Source organism: Rana temporaria, chromosome 10 (assembly GCF_905171775.1).
Source record: "Rana temporaria chromosome 10, aRanTem1.1, whole genome shotgun sequence".
Classification (NCBI taxonomy): Eukaryota; Metazoa; Chordata; class Amphibia; order Anura; family Ranidae; genus Rana; species Rana temporaria.
Genome location: NC_053498.1, coordinates 47,954,517 through 47,974,668, shown reverse-complemented (window position 1 = coordinate 47,974,668; position 20,152 = coordinate 47,954,517).

Sequence of the window (20,152 nt, the reverse complement as noted above, 5' to 3'; positions counted from 1 at the left end):
TCACCAATAACTTACCTGGATGAAATTCATCACGGATCTGTCTGACCTGGGCCATGTGGCGCCTCTTTAGGTCAGACCACTTTTTTAGAATGGCCATGTGGTCATGTGTGCGGCCATGGACTTTCCGCAACTCCCGCAATAGGGAGCAGACAATTTTTTTTCCCTGCTGCCTCCGAAGTTGATCGTATCCCTGTTGCAGGAACCTCTGCAAGATGAAGAACAAAGTATATTTTAATACTTTTGTTTAAACCCTTATGGATATATGACGTTAATGTATGGTATTCAACAATTGGAAGCATTCTCGCCTTATTAATCACTGACAGGGGTAACATGACAGATTTTATATCTTGCCATTTCGGTCGCCACCTTTTTTGCATAAATATATCAGCCATTATCATTTGCATAATTATGTATATATGAGTAACATCACAGGATACACGTATAGGGGAGAAATGAGTTGCTATTCATCTGACCGCTATAATTATTTTTTGACCCTTATACTGGGCCTGTACAATAGATTATTTTTTTTCATCCCTATCTTTATATATGAACAATAATATGTTAGTTTCTTTTGACTTTTTGATGAATTAATTTTGAATAAATAATGGAGTTGATGTTATTTAAAAACTACAACTACCATCATGCTCTGATACACCATGTAGCTCAACGTCACCAGCTGTACCACATTTATACTTTAACTCCCAGCATGCCTGGACAGTCAATGGCTGTCCGGTAATACTGGGGAGTTGTTTTGCAAAAGCTGTAGGCTCCATTTAGGAAACAGTGCCGTACCAGACGTTTTTTTTTATTGTGGAGGGGAGGGTGGCTATGTAGGGGTATGTGTATATGTTGTGTTTTTTAATTTTTATTTAGTGTGGTGTAGTGTTTTTATGGTACAGTCAGAGGGGCGTGGGGTTCACAGTAGTTTCCCGCTGAGGGTTTAAGCTGCAGCGCCAAATTTGCTTCAGCTAGAAGCACACTGTAAGCCCCAGCCCATGTGAATGTACCCTGTACATTCACATTGGGGGAGAGGGGGGGTTATTGCAGCCAGTTGCATGCAGGGAGTTGTAGTTTTGCAACAGCTGGAGGCACAATGGTTGCAAAACACTGCGAGTTTGTTACCTAACTCAGGGTTTCAAGACCAGTGCGCCTCCAGCTGTTGCAAAACTACTACTCCCATCAGGCAGGGTCTGTCAGTGCATGCTAAGAATTTTACTTTTGCTGCATCTAGAGTGCCACAGTTTAGAGACCCGTGTATAGTGGTCTGAAAAATGTGGGCCTGCAGAACTTGCAAAATTAGAAGTCCCAGCATGCCCAGGCATGCTGGAAGTTGTAGTTCTGCAACATCTAAAGGGCAATATGTATTCGAACGTCCTTGGGCCTTAAGGACCCTGAAGTCAGGACGTTCGCATACGTCCTATGTCCACAACATGTTAATTATGCTAAATAGCAAGGAAAGTGCCTAAATACACATTTACCAACCAGGGTGTCTGCAGCTGTCCAGGCATGCTGGGAGTTGTAGTTTTGCAAGAGCTGGAGACACACTGTTTGGGAAATACTAATATCTGATCTCATATCCTAACTTTTAAACTAGTCTAAAATGCAGTTAAAGATAATGAAAAAACAGTGGTGAAATTACTCCCCACCATCTTCGCTTCGCAGTGCAGCACAAAATCGCGATCCGAAATTCGACTGGCAAAGATCCATGAAATGATCTCCGTTTTCGCGTGTTGTTCGCGCGCCTGCGCATGCGCGGACGAGAATTTCGCAATCATTTTCGCATTCGCATTAGCGAAATTTTGCAATATTGTTTATTCGATAAAATATCACGAATATTCGATTTTAGCGAATATTTCTCGAATATTCGTCTATATATTCGTGATATATCGCGAAATCGAATATGGCGTATTCCGCTCAACACTAATCATCAGTCAGTTGAAAGGGAGTTTGGGATTAGATTTCGTAAAGGGGTCTTAATGTGGATGAGATGTTAGGGACCCAGTCTCTACAGTAATTGATAAGACCGAGAATGGCTCTGATTTGTCGTGCATTTCGGGGTTTCGGGAAGTCTTTTAGTGCCTGAATTCTCTGAATTGTCAGGTGTCGAGTACCCTGAGATATACAATGTTCTAAAAAGGTGACCTTCTCCTTGCAAAACATAAATTTCTCCTTGCTAGCTTTATTCCCCGTGGACGCCAGATGGTTTAGCAATGAGACAGTATACTGATAACAGACATCCTTTTTAGGAGCAACAAAGCAGCAAGTCATCAACATACTGTAGATACCTCTGGATTCGTTGGGGTCCATTGATCCAACACTGTTTTAAGTTTGCAACTGTACTCCGATGGACTAGTCACAGACCCCTGAACGAGACGTGTCCAAGTCAGTTGTCAGCCCTGGAATAAAAAAGCAAAAAGGTACTGGCACTGGGGGGCCAGTGGCACCGAATAAAATGTATCGTATTTGCCGGTGTATAAGGCGACCGAGCGTATAAGACGACCCCCTAATTTTAAATTTTTTTAAGATTGTTTGCCTGTACTCACCGTATAAGACGACCCCCCTTCCGACGCTTTATATTTCTTCCTTCTGGAGCCAATCACAGCGAGCAATGTATTTTATTAATGAATACAAAGCCTGCTTGGATTGGCAGAGGCTGTAACATCATCAGCCCACGCCTCTCTGACTCTCAAAGCCAATCCGAGCAGGCTACTGTATGTAGCCTGCTCGGATTGGCAGAGGTTGTTACTCCAATCCGAGCAGGCTCTGTATTCATTTGAATACATCGCTCACCGGGATTGGCTAAGCGGTATATACTGTATGTAAGCCGAAGCTACATACAGTATTACTGTACAGTAATACTGTATGTAGCTTCGGCTTCAGCTGTTCGGATGCCTGCTGGATGTGCCCTGATTTTTGGCCAGTTTTTTTAAGTGTAAAAGGTAGTCTTATACGCCAGCAAATACAGTAATAGTTAGATAAATGACACTGAAGAAAATTGCGTTAGGTGGTATAGAGGCCAACAAGGTGTGTGGGTTGGGTACCAAAGGGGCATTGCTGATAATGTTTTTTTTGATAGTCCTTAAATCATGTACTAAACAGAAAGTTGCTTCCTCACCTTTGACAGACTTCATAGCCACTGGAAACAAAGGGGTGTTACAGGGGAATTTGGTTGGAGTGAGAACCTTTATCAGCAGGTACCGGTCTATTTGGATTTTAAGACTATCCATCTGAGCTACACTCAAAGGGTATTGTGGTAATTGGGGTAAGATGCTCCCTGGTCTGATGTTTACTGTGGTTGGCGGAACAGGCAGAAGACCCACGTCATACTTGTCAATCGCCCAAAGTTTGGGATCAACCTCCACCAACACATCCAACCCCAAAATACAACCAGGCTTTGTCATGTATGGTAGAGCCACCATTTCACATAGTCGCTCATCCGACAGTGCACTACTAACCACAATACCTGTTGGAGTATACTCAATAATTGCCTGTATCTCTGACAATATATCAGCCCCTAATAGATTGATGGGAACATCATCCGATACTAGCACAGGCTTAATGGCCTCTGTGTTTTGCCCCAACCTGAAATGGAGAGGTTTTGTTGTTTTTAAAGACACTGTCTGACCTGTGAGACCTATGGTCGGGGTGATTTCTCCCAAAAAGGGAACTTTGCTTTTAATTTCTTTAGCTCTTAAAACTTTGCAGGCAGCGCCGGTATCTAGAAGACATGGTAGAAGTTATTTAAGTACAGGTTGATATGGGCAGATACCAGTTTGCCAACGTCCTATGGTGAGTCATAGTAGTTTCCTGTTATTGCCACAACCTGAGGAGTTTGATCCTCTGGGATAAACTGCCACTTACACCGAGGATTTTGCAGATTTGTCTTACAATTTCTTTTAAAATGGCCTTCCTTTCCACAGTTATAACAAATTATAGGTCTCTTCTGCTCTGTCGTATCTCTAGCCTTTTTGTTTGTTTGCTCTGTGAGTGCTTGCGAGTCAAAAACCTTAGATGTCTTGTCCTGCATTTTCCGATCCACATCCCTTTCTATAGCAGAGAGAGTGGATAGTAGGGATGAGCCGAACATACCCAGGTTCGGTTCGCACCAGAACGTTCGAACAGACCGTCCGTTCGCACGAACATTTAGAACCCCATTGAAGTCTATGGGACTCGAACGTTCGAATTCAAAAGTGCTAATTTTAAAGTCCAATATGCAAGTTATTGATGGAAAACGTCTTTGAGAACCCGGGTCTTGTCCCAGGGAACATGTATCAATGGAATAAAAAGGTTTAAAAACTGTAGTTTTTTCTTGAGCAGCGATTTTAATGATGCTTAAAGTGAAAAAAAAAATTCCTTTTAAATATGGTACCTGCTGGGTGTCTATAGTAGTGGCACGTGTTTAGAAATGTCCCTGCACAACATGAGATTACTTTCAGAAAAACGTAATTTAATACTGCTTGCGGCTTTAATGTAATGGTTGGTCCCTGCAATATGGATAAAAATCATTGAAAAAAATAGCATGAGTTTCCCCGCCACCACTCCCCCCAGGTCATTACAAGACCCAGTGCCGATCCTGACCTCCCTGGGGCCCTAAGCAAAATGACATGTCACATTAAAAATTAGAATCGGGGGGGGGGGGCGCTGACGACAGTGACATCTCACATTAAAGAAAGAAGTATGGGGGGTAATATTGCAGAGTATGGGGGGTAATATTGCAGAGTATGGGGGGTAATATTGCAGAGTATTGCGTAGGGAGGGATGGCTGGATCTGTGACTGCATTTGTCACAGATCCAGCCCACAGTGCTGCTGCCACCCGCTCCCCCCCTCTCCTCTCGCACTGTACCGATCGGTACAGAGAGGAGAGGGAGGAACCGGCGTCATTACATGATGCCGGTTTGTTTACAAGTGATCGCTCCGTCATTTGACGGAGCGATCACGTGGTAAACGGCCGCTATCAGCGGCAATTTACCGCGATCCGTGATGCGCCAGGTCTTCTAGACCCAGCGCTCACGGATGATTCCCGGGAGCGCGCCCCAGGGGGCGCGCAAGTGAAGGATTCTGGGAGGACGTCCCAGGGATGTCCACCCAGAATAACTCCACCGCGCTGTAGCAGTATTTTCTCTATGGCGCGGTGGGAAAGTGGTTAATGTAATGCTTGGTCCCTGCAACATTGAAAAAAATAGCATGAGTTTCCCCGCCACCACTCCCCCCAAGTCATTACACAAGACCCAGTGCCGATCCTGACCTCCCTGGGGCCCTAAGCAAAATGACATGGCACATTAAAAATGAGAAGCGGGGGGGGGCGCTGACGACAGTGACAGGTCACATTAAAGAAAGTTGAGAAGCGGGGGGAGGGGGTGTTCTGCTGTCGGAAATGACTCAGCCAGCGAGTTTAGAAGCGGGATGAGGGGGCGAAAATGCCCTTTGCAGCTTTGCGGGCCCCTAAGCGACTTGCATAGTGAGCCTATAGCGAGGATCGGCCCTGACAAGACCGTTTGGCCCTATATACTTTGAACAGCAGTATACAGGCATTGCAAACAAGATAAGGACTGTAGGTTTCTTAAGTAGAATCAGAACCATGTCATACTTTGCTCTTGAATATTGCACAATTTCCTAAAGAGACCCTCAACAAACTACATGACACTTGTGCCTGATGAAGCCACTGATGTTCCAGTGGTGGTGGCCCGTGAGACTGTCCATACAGGCTTGGCCCCCCAAAGTGCACGTTCTGTGTGGCAACAATATGTCAATTATTTTAGGGGTGGGGGGGGGGCATTACAATGCCAGATCTTGGCTCAATAAATTATTTTTTGGGGAAAGTAAAATTCTAGAAAAAAGAGGGGTTGCCATCCGGGGCCCCCTTCGAACAAATTCTGTGAAGAACTCCTGTTCTCTGAAGGCCTCCATTATTTCTGCAAGTCAAAATTTTGCAAAAAAAAACTAATGTCAGTCAAGCCTTAGCTTTCTCCCCATATCTAACCCACAAACTCATCCACTGATCATAAAGTCCAAAAATCAAGTTTCGTTTCGTCGTATTGAAAAATAGTTTTTCCGACGGTTTCTACTGACTGTGAATGACGTTCTCATTCACGCAATATCCCTTTATACACTGCGCATGTGAGAAGCTCCGCACGTTGCCACGCCCATGACGATCGTTCAAGTGATTGACACGCCCCTTTTCAGTCGTTCAATGCAAGAGTCAGAAGAAATGATGGAGGGAAGATAGCAAGCTGCAACCAGGCAGGAGAGAGGCCAGGCACACACCAGGAGGAGCAGGAGTTACAAAGCCACCAACATGAGCTTCGAAGAGATGGTAGAGATGGTGGCTGTTCTTAAAAAGGAGGACTACGACGGCAAAAAAGGGCCTTACAAGAACCCCAATAAAATGAAGGCCCAGATCATGGAGAAGGTGCGGAGGACTCTCCATGCAAAATTCGGGGTGCAGAGGTCCAGGGAGCAGCTGCGGAAGCGATGGTCTGATTTGAAAATCAGAGAGCAGGACCAGATGGGGAGAATTAGAAGAGTTCTCAGAAGACGTAAGTAAATTTCATGTGTACTCTGAATATTTGTTTTAATTCTTTTGCGTCATTTGGTTTTCTTTCAGGTTGTGTATATAGACAGTCCATGAATAGATGTTTCAAGGTTCCTGTTTGTGGGCATAATACTTGGTTGTTTTTTTTTCTTTTAAAGTGTATTTTGTGCGTGTACTCGAGAGAGGAGCCGGACTGCAGGAGTTGGGAGTAGGCAGGCCTCCCCCAGAGGCAATCTGCCACCTTTCTCCATGCCCCGGGTGGCAATGGTGGGTGTGTGAGGGGGTCCTCCCACACAGCCCACCCTACCTGCTCCGCTTTGAAGCCCAACGGGGCAGAGGGACTCCCTATAAGGGAGTGAGAGGATCTTGCCCGCTCAACCAGCCCCGTTAGTCCTTTGCCTCTCTTTTTAGAGACCGCGTGGTCAAAGTGCATGCATGTTAACCCAATTTTGAGTGTGTGTAAGTGTGGTGGTTTTTGTGGGAGGGGGGTGGGCGTACTAAGCGCAAGCTTACCTCGCATAGCACACCCACCGGGAGCCGGGCTGAGACCACCAAACTCAATTCACATGTAGCTGAGCACGGGATCCGAACCTCTAGCTGCAGAGGTGAATGGCTTGTCAGCGCAGTGCCAATCGCGTCGAGCCACCGCAGCTCCCCAATACTTAGTTGTTCATTGTATTTAATATCTTATTATGTGAGACCAATTTTTTATTGAATGTAGATGTGTTATTAACTAGATTTAAATAATCCGACTTAAGTCATTATACAGTAAAAGGAGAGTATGCTCAGCGCAGAAGTTGATTACACATATGGACTCAGTAGCACAATGGTTGGCATGGCCGATCCGCCCTATAGGCTCGCTATGCAAGCCGCTTAGGGCCCCGCAAAGCTTGCGAAGGGCCCCCCAAATAACTAGAGGCCCCGCCTAGTAAGAAGTCATTTTCGCCCCCTCACCCTGCTTCTCAACTCACTGACTGCATGGGAGAAGAGGCAATAAGTCAGCACCCCTTGCTTCTCAATGTAATGTAAGATGTCATTTACGACAGCACAACACCCCCTCCCCCCACTTCTCAACTTTCTTTAATGTGACATGTCACTGTTGTCGGCGCCCCCCGCTTCTCATTTTTAATGTGCCATGTCATTTAGCTTCGAGCCCCAGGGAGGTCATGATCGTCACTGAGTGTTGGTCACAAGAACAACCTAGTTAGCGTGTCACACAGAGGTGATCCAGTCAGGGCCGTTTGAAGGAATTTGGGGGCCCCAAGCAAAATGGACATAGAGGCCCCCCAACCCCCCCTGCACGCACACAAAGCCTACAGGAACCGGTGGGCGGCCTCCTACTGGCGGCTCTGGACTGTGAGGAAGGGAGGAGGAGGGGAGAGGGAGGAGGAGGGGAGAGGGAGCCAGGCAGGACACACTCGTGTATTTAGGTTTTGTGCTGCCCTAGGCCTGGTGAAACTCACGCACCCCTTACTTTTTAAGACTCGTCCTGTCATTTTCATGGGATGAGGACAGAGGGACAGGGTGGGAGGGGGACAAGGTGGGATGAGCACAGGGGGACAGGGTGGGATGAGCATAGGGGGACAGGGTGGGGTGAGCACAGGGGGACAGGGTGGGATGGGGACAGGGTGGGATGAGCACAGGGTGGGATGGGGACAGGGTGGGATGAGCACAGGGTGGGATGAGCACAGGGTGGGATGGGGACAGGGTGGGATGGGGACAGGGTGGGATGAGCACAGGGGGACAGGGAGGGGTGAGCACAGGGGGACAGGGTGGGGTGAGCACAGGGTGGGATGGGGACAGGGTGGGATGAGCACAGGGTGGGATGGGGACAGGGTGGGATGAGCATAGAGTGGGATGGGGACAGGGTGGGATGAGCACAGAGTGGGATGGGGACAGGGTGGTATGGGGACAGGGTGGGATGGGGACAGGGTGGGATGAGCACAGGGTGGGATAGGGACAGGGTGGGATAGGGACAGGGTGGGATGGGGACAGGGTGGGATGGGGACAGGGTGGGATGAGCACAGGGTGGGATGGGGACAGGGTGGTATGGGGACATGGTGGGATGAGCATAGGGTGGGATGGGGACAGGGTGGGATGAGCACAGGGTGGGATGGGGACAGGGTGGGATGAGGACAGGGTGGGATGGGGACAGGGTGGGATGGGGACAGGGTGGGATGAGGACAGGGTGGGATGGGACAGGGTGGGATGGAACAGGGTGGGATGAGGACAGGGTGGGATGGGACAGGGTGGGATGAGGACAGGGTGGGATGGGGACAGGGTGGGATGAGGACAGGGTGGGATGGGGACAGGGTGGGATGGGACAGGGTGGGATGAGGACAGGGTGGGATGGGGACAGGGTGGGATGAGGACAGGGTGGGATGGGGACAGGGTGGGATGGGGACATGGTGGGATGAGGACAGGGTGGGATGGGGACAGGGTGGGATGGGACAGGGTGGGATGAGGACAGGGTGGGATGGTGACAGGGTGGGATGGGGACATGGTGGGATGAGGACAGGGTGGGATGGGCACAGGGTGGGATGGGCACAGGGGAACAGAGCATCTTAATTTGTGAGGGGGTGTTCTGCTGTCGTAAATGTCGTAAATGACTCAGCCAGCGAGTTTAGAAGCGGGGTGAGGGGGCCAAAATGACTTCTTACCAGGCGGGGACTCTAGTACTTTGGGGGCCCTTCACGTCTTTGTGGGGCCCCCTAAGCGGCTTGCATAGTGAGCCTATAGTGAGGATTGGCCCTGAAAAGACCCTTTTTCCCTATATACTTTGAACAGCAGTATACAGGCAGTGCAAACAAGATAGGGACTGTAGGTTTCTTAAGTAGAATCAGAACCATGTCATACTTTGCTCCTGCATATTGCACAATTTCCTAAAGAGACCCTCAACAAACTACATGACACTTGTGCCTGATGAGGCCACTGATGTTCCAGTTGTGGTGGCCCATGAGACTGTCCATATGGGCTTTGCCCCCCAAAGTGCACGTGCTGTGTGGCAACAATATGTCGATTATTTTAGGGGTGTGGGGGGCCATTACAATGCCAGATCTTGCCACAATAAATTATTTTTTTGGGAAAGTAAAATTATAGAGAAAAGGGGGGTTGCCATCCGTGGCCTCCTTTTAACAAATACTGTGAAGAACTCCTGTTCTATGAAGGCCTCCATTATTTCTGCAAGTCAAAATTTTGCCAAAAAAAATAATGTCAGTCAAGCCTTAGCTTTCTACCCATATCTAACCCACAAACTCATCCACTGATCATAAAGTACAAAAATCAAGTTTCGTATCGTCGTACTGCACGATCGTTTGCCCGACATATTCTACCGACTGCGAACGACGTTCTAACACGCAATATCCCTTTATACACTGCGCATGCGGGAGGCTCCGCATGTATCCCCACCTATGACGATCGTTCTAGTAATTGGCACGCCCCTTTTCGGTCGGTCAATGCACTTCACTGAAGACATGATGGAGGAGACTCAGAGCCAGGAAGCTGCAACCTCAAGTGAGGAGAGAGGCCAGGCAGACAACAGCAGAAGGAGCAGTAAACCAGCCACCAGACTGAACTTTGAGGAGATGGTGGAGATGAATTCTTGAGGAGTATGACTATGATGGCCAACTAGGGCCTTACAGCAAACCTAAGAAGGTCAAGGGCCAGATCATGGAGAAGGTGCGGAGGACTCTCCATGAGAAATTCGGGGTGCAGAGGTCAAGGGATCAGTTAAGAAAGAAGTGGTGTGACATGAAAAGGAGAAATCCAGAGCAGCTGGAGAGAATTCAAAAAGTCCTCATAAGACAGAAGTAATTTTCATGTGTACTCTGAGTATTTATTTTTATTATTTTGCGGCATTTGTGGTTTTTATTTCAGGTTGTGTATATATACGGTTCAAAAATAGATGTTTCAAGGTTCATGTTTGTGGGCATAATATTTGGTTGGTCATTCCATTTAAGTTCTTTTTATGTGACAACAATTTTTTATTGAATGTACAGTAGATGTGTTATTAACTAGATTTAAATAATCCAACTCACGTCAATATACAGTAAAAGGAGAGTATGCTGAGCGCAGAAGTTGATTACACATATGGACTCAGTAGCACAATGGTTGGCATGGCTGATCCGCCCTATAGGCTCACTAAGCGAGCCGCTTAGGGCCCCTCAAAGCTGTGAAGGGCCCCCCAAATAACTAGAGGCCCAACCTGGTAAGAAGTCATTTTCGCCCCCTCACCCCGCTTCTCAACTCGCTGGCTGCATGGGAGAAGAGGCAATAAGTCAGCAACCCTTCCTTCTCAATTTAATGTAAGATGTCATTTCCGACAGCAGAACACCCCCTCCCCCCACATCTCAACTTTCTTTAATGTGACATGTCACTGTCGTCAGCGGCCCCCGCTTCTCTTTTTTCATGTGCTATGTCATTTTGCTTCTGGCCCCAGGGAAGTTATGATCGGCACTGAGTGTTGGCCACAAGAACAACCCAGTTAGGGTGGCACACAGAGGTGATTCAGTGTATACTTGTTTTTTCATGTAGGAAACTTGGCCAAAGATAGAGAAATGCAGCAGCTTTGGTAATGGATAAAATCCTGTGTTAAGCTTAGAAGGATTGTAAAAACAGACAATTGTACCACACTTTTTAAAAAGAATGATTGATATTCCTCTTTTAGGCCTCTAATCTTTTTGATTTATGTATCCCTTTTTTTACAATCTCATAGGTCGCAATGAAGCTCCTACAGTCGACCCGCCGAAGCCAACACACAGACAAGCCCCACCCTCGACGAATGTGCAGCAATTGTAAAATCCCACCACACAGTTCAGTGTCATACAGCACAGCTTCAGGTAATACATGTAGGCCTGCATAATTTTAATACATGTTTTTTTTTTCCAAATTTCAGTAGGTGTCGGAGCTGTTGGGGGCACAGTGGACACCAACAGTGCCAATGTCCTAATTGGGGAGATAAGCTCATGCATGTCCGAATTAGAGGAAACAAACATCATCCTCGATAATGTTCTAAAGAAAAAGCGAAATTTGGAACAACAATTGAAGAGTCTTGTAGATGAGCTGGGGAGGGATTTAAATAAAAAAAAATACATGTATAAAAATCTTTCAAATCAAAAAAATATGTCTTGACCCCCAAAAAAATAAATAAATAGATTACGATATTTTTTGAAAAAAAAAAAAAAAATAACTTTTTAAGTGTGAGACAATAAATATTTTTGGATACTGAACAATGTCTGGCTTCTTATTATATCTGTTATATCCTCTGTGTTGTGAGGGACACAAGACTCTGGTCTGGAACAATGGATGTTTATTTCAGTACAGGCTGTACACTGTAACATGCATCTCAGGACAGTACAGGTTATCTGTAGGGTTGTCCCGATACCGATACTAGTATCGGTATCGGGACCGATTCCGAGTTTTTTCGGCGGTACTCAGACGCCGATACCCCGCCCCAATACACAAATAGAATACTTGCCCCCCCCCCCCCGCTGCCGCCGCTGCCGCCCGCCGCAACCGAAGCCGCAAATCGACACCGCGATCCGCCGCCGTTACGCCGCATCCCCGCTACCGCCGACTGTGTAATACGGGCGGGAACATTACAGCTTTGAATCACTGTAATGATTTGCGCATAGACACTCCCCCTTGCTCAGGTGAACTGTCCAATCCCGAGCAAGGGGGAGTGTCTATACGCAGCGCGGGGCCAATCATTACAGCGATTCAAAGCTGTAACGTTCCCGGCGTATTACACAGTCGGCGGCAGCGGGGATGCAGGTAAGTGGAACATGGCTGGATGGGGGCAGACGATGGCTGGATGGGGGCAGACGATGGCTGGATGGGGGCAGACGATGGCTGCATGGGGGGAGACGATGGCTGCATGGGGGGAGACGATGGCTGCATGGGGGGATACGATGGCTGCATGGGGGGAGACGATGGCTGCATGGGGGGAGACGATGGCTGCATGGGGGGAGACAATGGCTGCATGGGGGGATACATGGCTGAATGGGGGGAGACGATGGCTGCATGGGGGGAGACATGGCTGGATGGGGGGAGACGATGGCTGCATGGGGGGAGACGATGGCTGGATGGGGGGAGACAATGGCTGCATGGGGGGATACATGGCTGGATGGGGGGAGACGATGGCTGCATGGGGGTAGACATGGCTGGATGGGGGGAGACGATGGCTGCATGGGGGGAGATGATGGCTGGATGGGGGGAGACGATGGCTGCATGGGGGGAGACATGGCTGCATGGGGGGAGACATGGCTGGATGGGGGGAGACATGGCTGGATGGGGGGGAGACATGGCTGGATGGGGGGATACATGGCTGCATGGGGGGAGACATGGCTGCATGGGGGAGACATGGCTGCATGGGGGGAGACATGGCTGCATGGGGGGAGACATGGCTGCATGGGGGGGAGACATGGCTGGATGGGGGGGAGACATGGCTGGATGGGGGGGATACATGGCTGCATGGGGGGATACATGACTGCATGGGGGGATACATGGCTGCATGGGGGGATACATGGCTGCATGGGGGGAGACATGGCTGCATGGGGGGAGACATGGCTGGATGGGGGGAGACATGGCTGGATGGGGGGGATACATGGCTGCATGGGGGATACATGACTGCATGGGGGGATACATGGCTGCATGGGGGGAGACATGGCTGCATGGGGGGAGACATGGCTGGATGGGGGGAGACATGGCTGGATGGGGGGGAGACATGGCTGCATCTGTGGGGGGGAGACATGGCTGCATCTGTGGGGGGGAGACATGGCTGCATCTGTGGGGGGACATGGCTGCATCTGTGGGGGGACATGGCTGCATCTGTGGGGGGACATGGCTGCAATATGTGGGGGGACATGGCTGCAATTGGGGACACATTTAAAAAAAGTATCGGTATTCGGTATCGGCGACTACTTGAAAAAAAGTATCGGTACTTGTACTCGGTCCTAAAAAAGTGGTATCTGGACAACTCTAGTTATCTGCTTCCTACATGTGCTCTCTCTAAGATGGCTACTATGCCCCTTGACCCTTGTCATCACTGCTGGGCGGAGCCAGCCTTAAAGTGCCAGTACATGTGGAACCCTTCAGGTATAACAATATCAATGCTGTCTAAAATAAGAAATCTATATTTGTGGTGTTTACATTGACAATGATGAGTATTTAGTAAAGGGAAATAAACATGACACTATGATAACGTAGGAGAAAGCTAGAATGAACTCAAATGATAAAAGAATCAAACCAAGAAAATTACTGGAACAGGGCCATACAATTTGGGCCTTAGGCACTGGTGGCGGTGTCACAACACTGCAACCCCGCACAGATACTGTAATTGGACCGCAGAAAAGAGCCACATGTAAAGTATTGCATTAAAAATTGTTATTAGATGCCCCTGTTACACAGGGGCAGAAAAATTAGGCCTTAGGCACAACACAACACTGCAACCCCTCCCAATATCTTTAATTGGAGCACAACAAGGAGCCACATGCAAAGTATTGCTTCAAAAATTGGTATCAGACGCCCCTGCTACACAGGGGCAGAAACATTAGGCCTTAGGCACAACACAACACTGCAACCCCTCTCAATATCTTTAATTGGAGCGCAACAAGGAGCCACGTGCAAAGTATTGCATCAAAAATTGTTATTAGGCACCCCTGTTAAACAGGGGCAGAAAAATTAGGCCTTAGGCACAACACAACACTGCAACCCCACCCAATATCTTTAATTGGAGCACAACAAGGAGCCACGTGCAAAGTATTGCATCAAAAATTGGTATTAGGTGCCCCTGTTAAACAGGGGCAGAAAAATTAGGCCTTAGGCACAACACAACACTGCAACCCCTCCCGATATCTTTAATTGGAGCACAACAAGGAGCCACGTGCAAAGTATTGCATCAAAAATTGGTATTAGGCGCCCCTGTTAAACAGGGGCAGAAAAATTAGGCCTTAGGCACTGGTGGCGGAGCCCAGAAATACAAAATTTCTTACTAGCTATCAGCAAGAAAAGTGAGGAGGAGAAGGATATTCCATCAGCAGCATAACAGGACAGTCACTCAGCATCAACATACGCAGTCTCCAAGGTATCTGACATTTCAACAAAAAATTATTATTCAGTAACATCAGAATCAGGTGCTTGTTAGCTGGTGTTGATCCAAGCCTGATTCATTTTGATGAAGGTCAGTCGATCAACAGAGTCGGTGGAGAGGCGCACCCTGTGATCGGTCACAAAGCCTCCAGCAGCACTGAATGTGCGTTCTGAAAGAACACTGGATGCAGGTCAAGCCAGTAGCTCAATTGCGTACTGTGCAAGCTCTGGCCAGTGATCCATCCTCAAGACCCAGTAAGCCAGAGGATTTTCGGTGGGGAAGGTGTCCAACTCGGATCTTGCCGCTAGGTATTCCCGGACCATGTAAACCAGACGCTGGCGATGGTTGCTGGAACCGGTCAGACCTTGGGGCTGCGGACTAAAAAATTGTTTGAACGCATCGGTCAGACGGCCACCTTCTCCACCGCTCCTTCTCTGACTCACCGAAGCCTCAGCAAGACGTTGTCCAGGGCCAGGTTTTGTTAATCCCCCCAGTTCTGGAAACGCATTGCACAGAGCCTTCTGCAAGGCCTCCCGCAGAAGTTTCATCTTCTGCTCCCTCTGCGATGGCAACATAAGGTCTGCTACCTTACTCTTGTAACGTGGATCAAGGAGAGTTGCCAGCCAGTAATGATCCCTCTCCTTGATAGCACGTACACAAGGATCCTTATGCAGGCTTAGCAGGATCAGGGAGGCCATGCAGCGTAGGTTTGCAGAGGCATTCGGGGCACAGTCCTCTGGGTCACTGAGGACGACAGGATCGGCAGCCACCTCATCCCAGCCACAAAAAAGTCCACGTGTTACTTGGGACTGTAAATGATCCCTTGAAGACTGCTGCTGTTGATGCTGAGTGCTAGGCTCCACCTCCACCTGCTGATACAATCCTCCTCCTCCTCCTCCTCTTCCTGTGTTCTAGGTGGGCAAGCAGGAACAGTGTCTGGATAAAGGGGGCCTTGAGAGGTAAGGAAGTCCTCCTCTTCCTCCCTCTGTTCTGCCTCAAGGGCCCTGTCCATTATTCCACGTAGGGTGTGCTCCAACATGTGAATAAGCGGGACAGTCTCACTGATGCATGCACTGTCACTGCTCACCATCCTCGTGGCCTCCTCAAATGGTGACAGGACAGTGCATGCATCCCTGATCAAGGCCCACTGGCGTGGTGAAAAAAAACCAAGCTCCCCTGAGCCAGTTCTGCTGCCATATTGGCACAGGTACTCATTGATGGCCCTCTGCTGCGTGTGCAGCCGCTGCAGCATGGCCAACGTAGAGTTCCATCTGGTGGGCATGTCACAGATTAGGCGGTTCTTGGGCAGGTTGTATTCCCTTTGGAGGTCTCTCAGTCGAGCAGTGGCATTATATGACCTCCGGAAATGCACACAGACTTCCTGTAAGCCCGGGTACCTGCCCAAGAACCGCTGCACCACCAAATTGAGAACATGCGCAAAACAGGGAACATGGGTGTGTTTTCCCTGTCGCAGGGCAGAGAGGAGGTTGGTGCCATTATCGCTGACCACCATTCCAGGCTTCAGGTGGCGTGGCGTCAACCACCTCTGAGCCTGCCCCTGCAGAGCTGAAAGAACCTCTTCCCCAGTGTGGCTCCTGTCTCCCAAGCACACCAGCTCTAGCACCGCATGGCATCTCTTGGCCTGCATTCCTGCGTAGCCCCTCGTACGCCTACGGAGAACTGCTGGTTCTGAGCAAACATCACCACAGGAAGAGGCCACAGAGGAAGAAGAAGAGGAGAGAGGTGTGTCACAAGCAGTAGTAGTGTTTTGGAGGCGTGGTGGCGGAACTACCTCCAAAACTACTGTACCTTGCCCTGCGTCCCTGTTCATGCCTGCTGGACCATGAGTCAGCGGTAATATGCACCTTACCACTGACTGCCCTGTCCAGCGAGGCATGGACATTGCCTTCCACATGCTGGTAGAGAGCCGGAATCGCCTTCCGGGAGAAAAAGTGGCGTTTGGGTACTTGCCACTGAGGTACTGCACATTCCACAAACTCACGGAAGGGGGCAGAATCTACCAACTGAAAAGGTAGCAGTTGAAGTGCTAGCAATTTTGCTAAGCTAGCATTCAACCGCTGGGCATGTGGATGGCTGGGAGCGTACTTCTTTCGGCGCTGCAGCAGCTGGGGCAGGTAAATTTGTCTGTTACTATCATTAGATTGCCCGCATGTACTACCACTACTACGTTGTGACACACCTATTTCTACACCTTCGGTGCAGGCTTCAGAGAGGACTGGGGGTCTAGTGGGGTTGGAGGTCACAGAAGGGCAAGGGGAGGTCCGCTTCGGTCTTTGGTGTGGGTCTTTCTGGTATGCTTGCCATCGAGCTGCATGGCAGCTCGACATATGTCTGGACAAACATGTGGTGCCCAAGCGGGTGATGTTTTGGCCACGCGAGATACGCTTGAGACATATGTTGCAAACAGCAAAGGTACGATCTGATGGACATGTTTTAAAAAAGGCCCACACCAAAGAACTTTTGCTGTACCGTTGAGACACAGCAGCGCCACGTAATGCAGTTGGTGTGTTGCCCTTAAGCTGACCCCTGGAAGGCATCCTGCCTCTTTGGAGATGTGACTGTGCCTCGTCGTCGTCCTCCTCCTCCTCTTCCTCCTCCTCTCTCCTATCAGGCACCCAGGTAGATTCAATTACCTCATCATCCCCTCCCTTCTCATCATCACTGTCGAAAACCTGTCAGTATGCTCCAGCTGGGGGAACATCACTCCCAGATTGTTGTCCCTCTCGGCCACCCCTCTCCCTGGGCTCACATCAATGCCTTCCGCTATCTGTGTTCCGTCATCGGAGTCTTCAAAACGCTGCGCATCTTCATGTAGCATGTACCCAACACTGTGTTGAAACAGTTGGGGGACTCCTCAGGAGGACACGGTGGGACTAGGGAAGGATTGTGTGATGCCATTGTGCAGAGGGTAGAGGACGCCTTGGCAGCTGCTTTGCCAGACAAACTATGATCAGTCTGTGTGAGAGAGGATGAGGAGGATGAGGACAGCTTGGTCATCCACTCCACTAATTTCTCTGCATGTTGAGGCTCAACACGGCCAGCTCCCGAAAAGAAGGACGACCGGGCCACTGCCACGTGCTGAAGAGGATGCACCACATCCACCACCAGCATTACCTCTAGATGCAGAGCCTGCTTGCCCTCGTGACTCTCTGCCTCTCTTTGTCCTTCCAGCCATATTTATGCGTTCAGGTGGTATTAAACAGCAACCGCACAGTAAGAGCGACTGCGTTCAGGTGCTATGTAACAAACTAGTCGTAGTCACACCACCTGCGTTCAGGTGGTATTAAACAGCAACCACACAGTAAGAACGACTGCGCTCAAGTGTTATGTAACAAAAAAGTCACAGTCACACCAACTGCGTTCAGGTGGTATTAAACAGCAACCGCACAGTAAGAGCGACTGCGCTCAAGTGCTATGTAACAAAATAGTCGCAGTCACACCAACTGCGTTCAGGTGGTATTAAACAGCAACCGCACAGTAAGAGCGACTGCGCTCAAGTGTTATGTAACAAAATAGTCGCAGTCACACCAACTGCGTTCAGGTGGTATTAAACAGCAACCGCACAGTAAGAGCGACTGCGCTCAAGTGCTATGTAACAAAATAGTCGCAGTCACACCAACTGCGTTCAGGTGGTATTAAACAGCACCCGCACAGTAAGAGCGACTGCGCTCAAGTGCTATGTAACAAAATAGTCGCAGTCACACCAACTGCGTTCAGGTGGTATTAAACAGCAACCGCACAGTAAGAGCGACTGCGCTCAAGTGCTATGTAACAAAATAGTCGCAGTCACACCAACTGCGTTCAGGTGGTATTAAACAGCACCCGCACAGTAAGAGCGACTGCGCTCAAGTGCTATGTAACAAAATAGTCGCAGTCACACCAACAGTAAGAGCGACTGCGCTCAACTGCTTTCAGGTGGTATTAAACAGCACCCGCACAGTAAGAGCGACTACGCTCAAGTGCTATGTAACAAAATAGTCGCAGTCACACCAACTGCGTTCAGGTGGTATTAAACAGCAACCGCACATTAAGAGCGACTGCGCTCAAGCGCTATGTAACAAAACAGGCGCAATCACACCGACTGTGTTCAGGTGTTAGTAAACTGCACACACGCAGGAAGAGCGACTGCGCTCAAGTGCTATGTAATAAAATAGTCGCAGTCACACCAACTGCATTCAGGTGGTATTTAACAGCACCCACACAGTAAGAGCGACTGCGCTCAAGTGCTATGTAACAAAATAGTCGCAGTCACACCAACTGCATTCAGGTGGTATTAAACAGCACCCGCACAGTAAGAGCGACTGCGCTCAAGTGCTATGTAACAAAATAGTCGCAGTCACACCAACTTTGTTCAGGTGGTATTAAACAGCAACCGCACAGTAAGAGCGACTGTGCTCAAGTGCTATGTAACAAAATAGTCGCAGTCACACCAACTGCGTTGAAGTGGTATTAAACAGCACCCGCACAGTAAGAGCGACTGCGCTCAAGTGCTATGTAACAAAATAGTCGCAGTCACACCAACTGCGTTCAGGTGGTATTAAACAGCACCCGCACAGTAAGAGCGACTGCGCTCAAGTGCTATGTAACAAATAGTCGCAGTCACACCAACTGCGTTCAGGTGGTATTAAACAGCAACCGCACAGTAAGAGCGACTGCGCTCAAGTGCTATGTAACTAAATAGTCGCAGTCACACCAACTGCGTTCAGGTGGTATTAAACAGCAACCGCACAGTAAGAACAACTGCGCTCAAGTGTTATGTAACAAAATAGTCGCAGTCACACCGACTGCTTTCAGGTGATATTAAACAGCACCCGCACAGTAAGAGCGACTACGCTCAAGTGCTATGTAACAAAATAGTCGCAGTCACACCAACTGCGTTCAGGTGGTATTAAACAGCAACCGCACAGTAAGAGCGACTGCGCTCAAGTGTTATGTAACAAAATAGTCGCAGTCACACCAACTGCGTTCAGGTGGTATTAAACAGCACCCGTGCAGTAAGAGCGACTGCGCTCAAGTGCTATGTAACAAAATAGTCGCAGTCACACCAACTGCGTTCAGGTGGTATTAAACAGCAACCGCACAGTAAGAGCGACTGCGCTCAAGTGCTATGTAACAAAATAGTCGCAGTCACACCAACTGCATTCAGGTGCTATTAAACAGCAACAGCACAGTAAGAACGACTGCGATCAAGTGTTATGTAACAAAATAGTCGCAGTCACACCAACTGCGTTCAGGTGGTATTAAACAGCAACCGCACAGTAAGAGCGACTGCGCTCAAGTGTTATGTAACAAAATAGTCGCAGTCACACCAACTGCGTTCAGGTGGTATTAAACAGCACCCGCACAGTAAGAGCGACTGCGCTCAAGTGCTATGTAACAAAATAGTCGCAGTCACACCAACTGCGTTCAGGTGGTATTAAACAGCACCCGCACAGTAAGAGCGACTGCGCTCAAGTGCTATGTAACAAAACAGGCGCAATCACACCGACTGCGTTCAGGTGTTAGTAAA